This window comes from Lissotriton vulgaris, chromosome 4_1 (assembly GCF_964263255.1).
Source record: "Lissotriton vulgaris chromosome 4_1, aLisVul1.2, whole genome shotgun sequence".
Lineage (NCBI taxonomy): Eukaryota > Metazoa > Chordata > Amphibia > Caudata > Salamandridae > Lissotriton > Lissotriton vulgaris.
This window is the reverse complement of record NC_141691.1, coordinates 1,467,117,112-1,467,129,151: the sequence shown is the minus strand read 5'-3', so window position 1 is coordinate 1,467,129,151 and position 12,040 is coordinate 1,467,117,112. Positions and strand designations below refer to the sequence as shown.

General features: G+C 44.3%; 1 protein-coding gene across 4 annotated transcripts in view; it reads left to right on the top strand.

Annotated features, from left to right (window-relative positions):
• The window catches only part of NOL4 (nucleolar protein 4), a 713,110-nt gene that overhangs the window by 88,323 nt on the left and 612,747 nt on the right, over positions 1 to 12,040 (top strand). The window lies entirely within an intron of this gene.

Sequence of the window (12,040 nt, the reverse complement as noted above, 5' to 3'; positions counted from 1 at the left end):
GAGTGCAGAGTAGTGAGTGCAGAGTGCAGAGTAGTGAGTGCAGAGTGCAGAGTAGTGAGTGCAGAGTGCAGAGTAGTGAGTGCAGAGTGCAGAGTAGTGAGTGCAGAGTAGTGAGTGCAGAGTAGTGAGTGCAGAGTAGTGAGTGCAGAGTAGTGAGTGCAGAGTGCAGAGTAGTGAGTGCAGAGTGCAGAGTAGTGAGTGCAGAGTGCAGAGTAGTGAGTGCAGAGTGCAGAGTAGTGAGTGCAGAGTGCAGAGTAGTGAGTGCAGAGTGCAGAGTAGTGAGTGCAGAGTGCAGAGTAGTGAGTGCAGAGTGCAGAGTAGTGAGTGCAGAGTGCAAAGTAGTGAGTGCAGAGTAGTGAGTGCAGAGTAGTGAGTGCAGAGTAGTGAGTGCAGAGTAGTGAGTGCAGAGTAGTGAGTGCAGAGTAGTGAGTGCAGAGTAGTGAGTGCAGAGTAGTACGTGCAAAGTGAAGAGTAGTGAGTGCAAAGTAGCACGTGCAAAGTGAAGAGTAGTGAGTGCAAAGTAGCACGTGCAAAGTGAAGAGTAGTGAGTAGTGAGTGCAGAGTAGTGAGTGCAAAGTAGTGAGTGCAAAGTGAAGAGTAGTGAGTAGTGAGTGCAGAGTAGTGAGTGCAGAGTAGTGAGTGCAAAGTAGTGAGTGCAAAGTAGTGAGTGCAGAGTAGTGAGTGCAGAGTAGTGAGTGCAGAGTAGTGAGTGCAGAGTAGTGAGTGCAGAGTAGTGAGTGCAGAGTAGTGAGTGCAGAGTAGTGAGTGCAGAGTAGTGAGTGCAGAGTAGTGAGTGCAGAGTAGTACGTGCAAAGTGAAGAGTAGTGAGTGCAAAGTAGCACGTGCAAAGTGAAGAGTAGTGAGTGCAAAGTAGCACGTGCAAAGTGAAGAGTAGTGAGTAGTGAGTGCAGAGTAGTGAGTGCAAAGTAGTGAGTGCAAAGTGAAGAGTAGTGAGTAGTGAGTGCAGAGTAGTGAGTGCAGAGTAGTGAGTGCAAAGTAGTGAGTGCAAAGTAGTGAGTGCAAAGTAGTGAGTGCAGAGTAGTGAGTGCAGAGTAGTGAGTGCAGAGTAGTGAGTGCAGAGTAGTGAGTGAAGAGTAGTGAGTGAAGAGTAGTGAGTGCAGAGTGCAGAGTAGTGAGTGCAGAGTGCAGAGTAGTGAGTGCAGAGTGCAGAGTAGTGAGTGCAGAGTGCAGAGTAGTGAGTGGAGAATGCAGAGTTGTGAGCGCAGAGTTGTGAGCGCAGAGTTGTGAGCGCAGAGTTGTGAGCGCAGAATGCAGAGTTGCGAGCGCAGAGTTGCGAGCGCAGAGTTGCGAGCGCAGAGTTGCGAGCGCAGAGTTGCGAGCGCAGAATGCAGAGTTGCGAGCGCAGAATGCAGAGTTGCGAGCGCAGAATGCAGAGTTGTGAGCGCAGAGTTGTGAGCGCAGAATGCAGAGTTGCGAGCGCAGAGTTGTGAGCGCAGAATGCAGAGTGAGTGTGCAGAGTTGTGAGCGCAGAATGCAGAGTTGTGAGCGCAGAATGCAGAGTTGTGAGCGCAGAAGGCACAGTTGTGAGCGCAGAATGCAGAGTTGTGAGCGCAGAATGCAGAGTTGTGAGCGCAGAATGCAGAGTTGCGAGCGCAGAGTTGTGAGCGCAGAATGCAGAGTTGCGAGCGCAGAGTTGTGAGCGCAGAATGCAGAGTGAGTGTGCAGAGTTGTGAGCGCAGAATGAAGAGTGAGTGTGCAGAGCAGTAAGTGCAGGTGCAGAGCGATGTGTGCTGTTGAGTGCAGAGCGCTGTGTGCTGTTGAGTGCAGAGCGCTGTGTGCTGTTGAGTGCAGAGCGCTGTGTATTGGCAATGTAAATGACAATGTCATTTGTTTATTATTTAAAGAAAAAAAAAGAAATGTCATGAGCAATGCCAATAGCTCTTCCTTTAATGATGCCGAGACCATTGCATTGTAAATGCTTGTTCTACATTATCACTTAAGAAAGATTTTTCGGATATGTGAGTTCAGAATACTAGTTGTACAACACCTTTTGTGTGTGATTTAACAGTTGCTGTGTAAAAATTTGGGCCATGTACAGTGTGTATATGAGAACTGTCTTGCCTCTTAGATCACTAAGGGTTCATGTTCAAAAACCTCTCACTAGTACTTCTCAGCGCAGTGCTATAATGTGACATTAATGTAAAAGTGTCCACGTCAATACCCTTTTAAGAATTTTAAAGAGACTTTGTAATATTTTACATGATGTTTGTTGCATGATTTACATAGCAAAAATGTTTAGGGCTCGGCTCGTACACAGGCTCTAAGAGCCAAGCCAGACCATTGACTCGGCTCTGTCTTGGCTCTTCCTGTTAATTTGTTGGCTCTGCCCACCTAGCTGTTCTGCATCAACAGTCAAAGAACGTGGGCAGGTGTAGGGGTTATACAATGCATTGAATGATGTGTTAATCTCGCTTATTGCCCCTTACCTCACATTTCCTTCATGTGTCTGCCCCTGCATTGGTTTAAAGTGCCATTTGCCGCCACTTGCCCATATCTCAGTACAATCGTAACACTGCAGATCCAGTGTTTCCCACTTCACTGGTGGTTGCTGATGATCAAAATCCTTTATTGGTAAACGCTGAAAAGAGCTCTATTAATTTTTGAGCTGGCGGGTAGAGGTGGTTTTCGTAAGATTTTTGGACACGGTGGAAGTAATCCAGATAGCAAGTTATACAGGTGTTATACTCCAAAAACTCGATTATTACATTCTTCTACATTCTCATTATTCTCCTTTTCTTCCTTTGCATGAAGCCTCAGGATTGGAAGCAGTAAGAGCTCTACAAGTCTCAATATTGATTATATTATCCTTTGAGACACAAATTAATTATGTTCAGATAGTTTTTAACTGGTGTGGTGCTGTTTGTGAGTGCCAGTTATGCCTTCACCTGAATGGGTAGAGATGATCAACTTGGAAGAGACCAGCAAACTCATTTTATATTGGAAGAGCAATCACTAGCTGAGGTGGGAATGGAAACTGTAGTGTTAGACATGATTATGACTAGTGCTGTCATTTCGATAGGCCCGGTAATAGATGTAACTGGCCCAATCAGACTTATAAGATATGCTGCAACTTTCAGATCCAGAAGCCAAAAATGTGCTGTGAAACTGTGGGGTCAATAAGGAATTACTGAATATACTGGGTGTTCTATTCCTGATTCCTGGGAATTGCCCATTTCTCAAGGTTCCCTCAGAGATCGACTCTTGATTCTGTGATTTCCTCCCACTCTGCAGTTACAGATGCACTTAGTATCAGGAAGTCCAGTGGGAGGAATGAGGATTTCGGATCATCTTGTAGATTTAAGGCCAACGTTTAATGACAGATTCCTCTTCCCTTTTGTTTTGCATTACTCCAACTTCACAGTAATGGGGGATTTGAATATCAGGCTAGATGATCCTACAAACTCATGTTCTCTTTTGAGTGACTTCTTACCTGTATTATACCATAAATAACTCACTATTTCCCCAGCCCATTCTGCTGGTCATCTTCTTGCCTGCATAGTTTCTTCCTTTAAGGAACCCATGGTTTCATGCCATCCACCACTGTGATGTTTCATTTACATTCAAATGGACCATCTTCTAAACAAACGTTGAACTCTTCCACTCAAATTTCTTCAAGGTCCTGGTTAAAGTTACTGCCACACATTTCAGGACACTTTATCTAATGATCGTCTGTCTATAATATGGGACTTTGACATCACCTCTGAAACCCAGTTCTATCATTGGCTTGAGACCTCTTTTGACAAAATTGGACAGGAAAAACAAGTTAATCATCATCAAGCCACGTCTGCAGCCCCATAGCACACTAAAAAGTTGATATCCCAAAAACACTACTGCAAAGCTTTGGAAAAAAAATTGGAGATTGGATTTTAGTGACCGTGCTGAATTCAAGTATAAACCAGCACATAAAATATATAGACTTCTCATTAGGATATCTTCCTCCCTTTACTATGTGTGAGAAATTGGGTTTTTGGTTGAAGAGGGTGTGAGCCCTTCCCAAGCAGCAGCTACAATCCTTGTCAGGGTGAACTACAACCAGTCACTAAATTAACCTGTGATTAACTCTCTGGTAGCTTGGCTTAGAAGCAGTCCGGCTTAACTTAGAGGCAATGTGTAAAGTATTTATGCAGCACACAAACAGTAATAAAGTGAAAACACAACACAAGAAAAATCCCACTCTAATTTAGAAAAATAGATTAAAATGTAATAGATGTTTTGACTTCAAGCGGCAAAAATCCAATCAGTAGAATGGGAGTTATGCAATTCTAAAGCTTTAAGGAAAGAATAGCAGGCAAAAGCACAAAGCACCTCTCTCTGTTATCTGGTTGTGAGAGACCCGGTGAAAGTCACAAATTCAGGCAGACCATGATGGAGCTTGGGCTGGATACAGGGACTTGGCTATTCCCACTGAAAAAAGTTACATTCTAAAGTCCAGCGTGAAGGAGGAGGCTGCGAGGACAGGGAGAGCATTGCTGGTTGTCATCGCTGTAATGCGAAGGGCAGGCTGGAGTCGTGGGCCGTCACCGCTGTCGCTTGAAGGTCCTGTCAGGCATCGTGGTTGGTCATTGCTGGAGATTCACTTTGGCGTGTGCTGCAGGCTATCAATGCTGTAGCTCAAAGTACAGATCTTGTGGAGCTGGTCATCACTGTCTGTCACTGTAGTGCAAAGAATTGGGTTCACTGGAACCTTGCGCTGGCTGCCGTCAGCAGTGGCAAGATCTTGGTGTGATTGGACTCGCGTGAGGTTACGAAGAGCCCGAAACTTCAAGATATCTCCTTCTCTTCAAGAAGGAGCTCAACTGATGCCACACTAAGGGCCCAAATCCTAGGAGGTACTTCTCAGGCATCAGGAACTCACTCCAGCAGAGGCGAGCGGGTTTCAGGCAGTTACGGTTGCAGGTCCAGGCAGCAGATCATCTGTGCTTGTCATGCTTTTATAGTTCAGAACAGGTGGCCAGTAAGCTGACCCTTGAAGCCCCTTCAACCTGAGACGAAGGGTGCAGGTCCAGGGATCCTTCTCAGAAAGCAGGACATGCCTTGTGCAGCAGGGCAGCAGGGCATCCTTCTTCTGTAGAATCCACAGGTGCAGTAGTGTACTGAAGAGTGGGTCTGAGTGTCCTGTTTTAGGTCGAGGACTGTAGGCTGCGCTTGCGCAGTCTCGGTCAGAGATTTAATGTTTTGTAGAGTGGGGCTTGAACCCGCCCCTCTTCTCCATTGGCTGACCTCGTAAATGCTGGCCAGCCATTGGAGGAGAGGGGCGTCATTCCCTTTAATCCCCGTCTTTTTCCGATTCGGGGGCATTTTTCCCTCTTCTTTCCCTCCCTGACGTCATCATGAGAGAGCACGCCCCTCATCAGGCTGCCTGCATGCTCAAGTCAGCTCTCTGATTGGTGTTCCTTATTAACCAATCAGACGGACGACTGGCACGTGCAGGCAGCATGAGCAGACTCTGCTCCCAGACCCTTGGCTCGGCTTCTTTTATCCTTCATGCAGTTAGTGACAGGGCGTGCACCCCCGGCGTGAACCCGCGGGGCTATAAGGTGATTAGTCTGCAGCGCCTTCATTAGCCACTGACGTACAAGTGCTCCCAGAAGCGGCTGCGCTGTACTAGGAGACGTCACTCCAGACAGCTTAAGTTGTCCTGCTCGTACCTCCCAAGGAGGCGGGTCCCGTCAGGTGTATGTTGCCAGTGAGCTCATTGAAGTTAATGAGTGTGAGTTAGTCATTGTAGAGAAAGTAATTCATGGCAGGTGGCCCACTTTAAGGCTAAGAGAAACGGTTTGCATAAACCCAGCGGCGCCTCGAAGCTCCATTAACATTAACACAGCACTATACAAACCTCTAGTAATCGAACGCAATGCACAACGGGGAGGGTGGACGAGATTTCAATCTTAAACTGAAGGTGAGTTGAAATGTGTGCAAGTGGGTGAGAATAACTTTACTTTCTGGTGCTTGAAGTTTTACTGCTTTAACTAGAGCAGCATAACGTCTTGTGCCATAAAGCAAATGAAAACGGGACATTGTGAACTACACGCAGTGGCAGTTTGTTTACTTTCGAGCTTATTATAGCCCTGTGTTCACATTCGTGTGGAAGTTTTTTTCTTTTTTAAGCCCGTTGTGGGACCTAACTCAATTATTGATTTCATTAACCCGGCGGCGCCTTGGAGCTCCATTAACGTTCACACAGCGCTATACAAACCTCTAGTAATCGAACGCAACGCACAACGGGGAGGGTGGACGCGATTTCAATCTTAAACTGAAGGCGAGTTGAAATCTGTGCAAGTGGGTGAGAATAACTTTACTTTCTGGTGCTTGAAGTTTTACTGCTTTAACTAGAGCAGCATAACGTCTTGTGCCATAAAGCAAATGAAAACGGGACATTGTGAACTACACGCTGTGGCAGTTAGTTTACTTTCGAGCTTTTTATAGCCCTGTGTTCACATTCTCGTGGAAGTTTATGCCCGTTGTGGGACCTAACTCGATTATTAATTTCATTAACCCGGCGGCGCCTTGGAGCTCCATTAACGTTCACACAGCGCTATACAAACCTCTAGTAATCAAATGCAACGCACAACGGGGAGGGTGGACGCGATTTCAATCTTAAACTGAAGGCGAGTTGAAATCTGTGCAAGTGGGTGAGAATAACTTTACTTTCTGGTGCTTGAAGTTTTACTGCTTTAACTAGAGCAGCATAACGTCTTGTGCCATAAAGCAAATGAAAACGGGACATTGTGAACTACACGCTGTGGCAGTTTGTTTACTTTCGAGCTTATTATAGCCCTGTGTTCACACGCGCTTGGAAGTTTTTTCTTTTTTAAGCCCGTGGTGGGACCTAACTCGATTACTGAATATAGATGTTTTAGAGCGCTTTTATGATGGTGTATTGCGCTCTGGATCTGCGAAAACGGGTACATTTATTTTTGGGCTTGTGCTTGAGAAAGGTAGTGAATGAATGTTTTCAACCCAAACTCCCACCTTGAGCGTGTGCACTTCATGGAAACGGTGGAATACTTTTGCCTTTTTCAGGGAGATGTTTGTTGAAAGTTGGCTTGCATCTGAACGTCTGTGTGTACAGCATGACTTTAGGGCAACTGACTGTGGCAGAAAAAGTCAATAATTAAACAAGTCAGATATAATCCTTCCTAATAAACACGTGGGTTGTTTCAGAGCTTTGTGGGATAATTTCACCCATTTTGGCTAGATTTGCGGACCGCTCCTCCCATCATCTTGGGAGACCCGAAGTGGCTGGGGCACAGTGTGAACGTGCCCTCACGTTACTGTTCATCTGCTGGAATAAATCGCGATACATGTAACTAGTTGTGAGCACCAGCGCCTAGGGGCGGTGCGGTTTGCCCAGAGCGCTATTACACTAGCACATGGTGCAGCATCCATTTCCTTCTCAGTCCTGCGGCAGTAGGTCTGGGACTGGGTGGGCACGTTTGAGTGTTGTCTTCTGATGCTTGCTTGTGTGTGCGCCTCTGCAGTTCTTGCTTGAAGTGTTTTCTTCCCCCCCTCTCCCACCCCTTCTCATCTCCTTTTGCATTATGGTCTCAAAGTGCTCCAAAGATGCCGAGAAGTGACGTTTTGGTGCTATGCCAACATCTCAAAATAAAACAATGATGTGTCTCATGGCAGGACGTTAGACTTAGACCCCCTGTTCCGCCTTTGCAGGGTGGTCCCAGTAAACCCCGAAGGTGCCAAGGATGAGCTGCGCTCCTCCTGGAGGGGACCGCGGTTCCTGCAGCTGGCGCATCTCAGCGGACAATAGGGCTGGGGCAGTCACAAGGCCTGGCCTAGTCCAGGAGGGGGTGGTGAAAGGAAGATCACAGAAGATCTGAAGTGCTTAGGGTACGGCTATAACTGTAGATTGCCTGCCAGGGCCTGACTGGGACAGAAAATAGACCTGGAAACCGAATTGAAAGCGGCACTATAAATGAACCCGGCAGCCAAAAGAAGAGGCCCATGATCTGCAAATAAGGTCTGTTTCGATCTCATAAAGCCACCCTGTGTGAGGTGTTTTCCAAGAGGCAGCATGTACTTGCTGCAGGCAGTAAAAACTAACCCAGCAGACCATTAAAACAGGGACACAAACTGACCTGCCAGAGCAGCCCTACTGGCAATGCTGATTGCCCTATAGGCGAGGCGGACCCTCCTGGCTGTTGGGTTGGGAGGGTGGGGCGAAGTCCATGACAGGCTGGTAGGGCATGGGCTGAGTCTGTTATGTGTTAAGCCGTTGGAGCCCATTATCCTTGGGAGGCTGCTACTTTTGGGGTGGTGCCAGGCTGCAGCCATACCAGCTTTCAGAAGCACATGCCTGTGCTGCTGAGAAATAAAACCAGCCTGACTTTGCTATGCAGAGCTCGAAATGTTCTTGGTGACTGACGTAATCGCCCCTGGGTGTCTGCGGGGCACCCCAACTTTGTCCAGAATCCTCCAGAACATCTAAAAGTCTGTGTGAGTGTGCGTGGCTCTGTATGTGTGTGTGCGCGGCTCTGTCTGTGTGTGTGTGCGCGCTCTGTCTGTGTGTGCGCGACTCTGTCTGTGTGTGTGTGCGCTGCTCTGTCTGTGTGTGCATTGCTCTGTGTGTGTGTGCGTGGCTCTGTCTGTGTGTGTGTGTGTGCGGCTCTGTCTGTGTGTATGTGCGCGGCTCTGTGTGTGTGTGTGTGCACGGCTCTGTCTGTGTGTGTGTGGCTCTGTCTGTGTGTGTGTGCGTGGCTCTGTATGTGTGTGTGCGTGGCTTTGTGTGTGTGGCTCTGTGTATGGGTGCAAATGCAATAGGTCTCACATTTGCGAGCGATTAAGCTATTGGCATTGTAAATGACAATGCCATTTATTTATATGTTTTAAAAACAAACACATAAATACAAATAATGTCATGAGCAATGCCAATAGCTCTAACTTTAAAAATGCTGAGACCATTGCTTTGTAAATGCTTGTTATACTTGGTGCCCACTTTGAAGAAGGAGAAGCTTCTAGAGTTTTCTTCCTACAGAGGTGTCAGCAATTTCCTGCCCCTGCCCTGGTCCTAGCCTATATAGGGGCACAATAGGCTAGTGTGAAGTCCTTTGTGTTTGATCTGGACCAGTGCCTTTGAAGTATAAGTGTGGTAGATGACGGCGCCACCCTCCATTCTGCCAGAGATGGCCCATCCTGCCTTCAACCAGTTCCTCTATTGTAATTCTGTCTATGAGGAATACACAAAGGCCAACTGCCAGTTACACCTAGTCATGTGACCCAGGAACAGACTGCAAGCACCAAACGGTTAGAACAAGAAAATGCCAAATTTCTCAAAGTGCCATTTTCAGAATTGTGGCTTAACGTTATTCGACTTTACCTTTCAAGAGGGTTTGAAATTACAATTAATAAGACACCAAATATGATATTACTACCTGCTTCTATCTAAAATGTATCACTTATTAAATTTAATAAGGTAACTCAATGTTATCCTAAGAGAGAGGTAGGCCTTGCAGTAGTGAAAAACAAATGTAGGAGTTTTTCACTACCAGGACATGTAATATTTAAAAGTACACCCCAGACATTTTAAATATAATGTTCCCTGCTCTCTAGGCTGTTTAGGGCCTACTCTAGGGGTGCTTCTATGTATTTGTATTCAAATGGAATGAATGTCTAGGCCTGGCAAAATGTTTCTATTGATAGGTCAAAATGGCAATAAAAAACTGCACACACAGGTTGCAATGCCGCCCCTGACAAACATATTTGAAAAAGGCTACTTAAGTGGGTGGCACAATAAGTGCTGCAGATCCACTAGTCTATGAATAGCAGGGGAAACCCATTAAACCAAACGGTACCTGGGTAAAGAAAACTAACTTAATATGAAATTGGTACCTTGGTTCTCGGTATATATTCTGAATTGAAATAAGGAATAAAGAAAAAGTATTCCCTATTTAGTATTTATATTACTATGGCCGCACTTTATCTATTTTTACCTTTTACAATCTCCTGTCTCGTCATGAACCACAACTACGCCTTGGAATATTACTGAATGATTTTTTATTTTATCAAATAAAAAGATTTTTGAATATTTTTTGTTTTCAATTCAAACACATTTGTATAGACAAGTAGTTTTTACATATATACAATAGAAGCCCTTCATTTCCAAACTAGGATGTCACAATGAAAAAATAAACCGGACATTCCTATCGAGATCAAACAGACTAGTGTAAGGAAAACAAATAGGTACAAATTATTTAAACCAAATGTTTTTTCAATCCCTCAACAAATTATTTAAATTAATCAAAAGTGTTTTTTATATATCTGTTGTCTCTTTACAGTCGACGCGTTTCAGCCAATCAATTCTGGCCTCTTCAGGACTAGGGCTAATCAAAATCCATCGGGTGGAGGCTGGGGTAAAGTAACCGTGTCTGGATTCCAGTCTGTAACGGGAGGGGGACTTGAATTGATATCCCTAGTGGCATTTCATTTACAGGCCCTGTGTACCTGTAGCACCACTTTACTTGGGATTTACTACTAAAATAAATGGGCAAGTTGGGTGTAAGACAATTTGACCATGTTTAGGGAGACAGCACAAGCACTTTAGTACTGGTTAGCAGTCCTACGGCCAACAAAACAAATTCAGTAGAACAGCAGGCACATGTTAAAGACACAGTCTCTCACAAGATCTGGGCCTATTGCCAGGCACAGGATGGCAATCGAGACCCAGCACTTGCAGGCTACAGTTGCTTTCTTCCTACAGAAAAAGTTGTTCACTTACCATCCTTACACTCTAGTCTGAAAAGACTTCCATTCCTTTCTCCACTCTGTTTGAACTTAACATTACTGTCTTGCTCTTCTTATTAAGTTTTATTTAATTTCTGTCTTTCTCAAACAATGCCCAAGTAATTATGGAGGTCCAATCTAGATTTAAAGTTTACTTAGCTTCAGTGGTGGTGATAAAACAGAGGTTCTGGTTTTTAAAGGCCTTCTTCAAGAACTAGATGCTCTTCCTTTTCTGGTCTCATCTGCTTGCAACCTTGGTGTGGTTTTTGATTATTCCCTTTACTTCTCTGGGAAATTTAAGAAAGTCTCAGCTTCTTGCCATGTCTAATGTGCATTTTTCTCAAAGTATACCTTTTGTCTGAAAGGACTAGTGTACAACGGTGGTCCAAGCTGTAATCATTTAAAGGATCAATTATTGAAACTAGTTGGATCTTGCTTGTCTGCTGTGTAGATTGCAGATAGTGCAAACCTTTTCATGCCCTCTGTTTTTGGCCTTCCTATTCTAGCATGTCACAAAATAAGGTCCCCTTTGGACAGATTCTAAGCAGACAAAGAACTTGCAACTTTAACACACATTAGTCAGTTCACACTTTCAATTTCGGGCAGCAATCAAAATGATGTAAAAATAGTCAAAAATCATACAAAGGTACAAAATGTATTAAAAAATTCACAATAAAAAGGATAAATAATATATCATAATATAGTACATGCAAATAATAATCATAGAGTGGGAACAAAACAACACATTGGTTAAAAAAATATGATGGGATACTATAGGCTGACTTATGTAAATCATCCTCCAATCTAGTATAAATATCTTTGGTTTGGAGACTTTGTATAGTCCAATGATTTTAGTGTATCCCAATACACAAGGGCATCAAGATGCCCTTGTGTATTGGGATACACTAAATCAAGATGCCCTTGTGTATTGGGATACACTAAAATCATTGGACTATACAACGTCTCCAAACCAAAGATATTTATACTAGATTGGAGGATGATTTACATAAGTCAGCCTATAGTATCCCATCATATTTTTTAACCAATGTGTTGTTTTGTTCCCACTCTATGATTATTATTTGCATGTACTATATTAGGATATATTATTTATCCTTTTTATTGTGAATTTTTTAATACATTTTGTACCTTTGTATGAGTTTTGACTATTTTTACATCATTTTGATTGATGCTCGAAATTGAAAGTGTGAACTGACTAATGTGTGTTAAAGTTGCAAGTTTTTGTCTGCTTAGAATCTGTCCAAAGGGGACCTTATTTTGTGACATA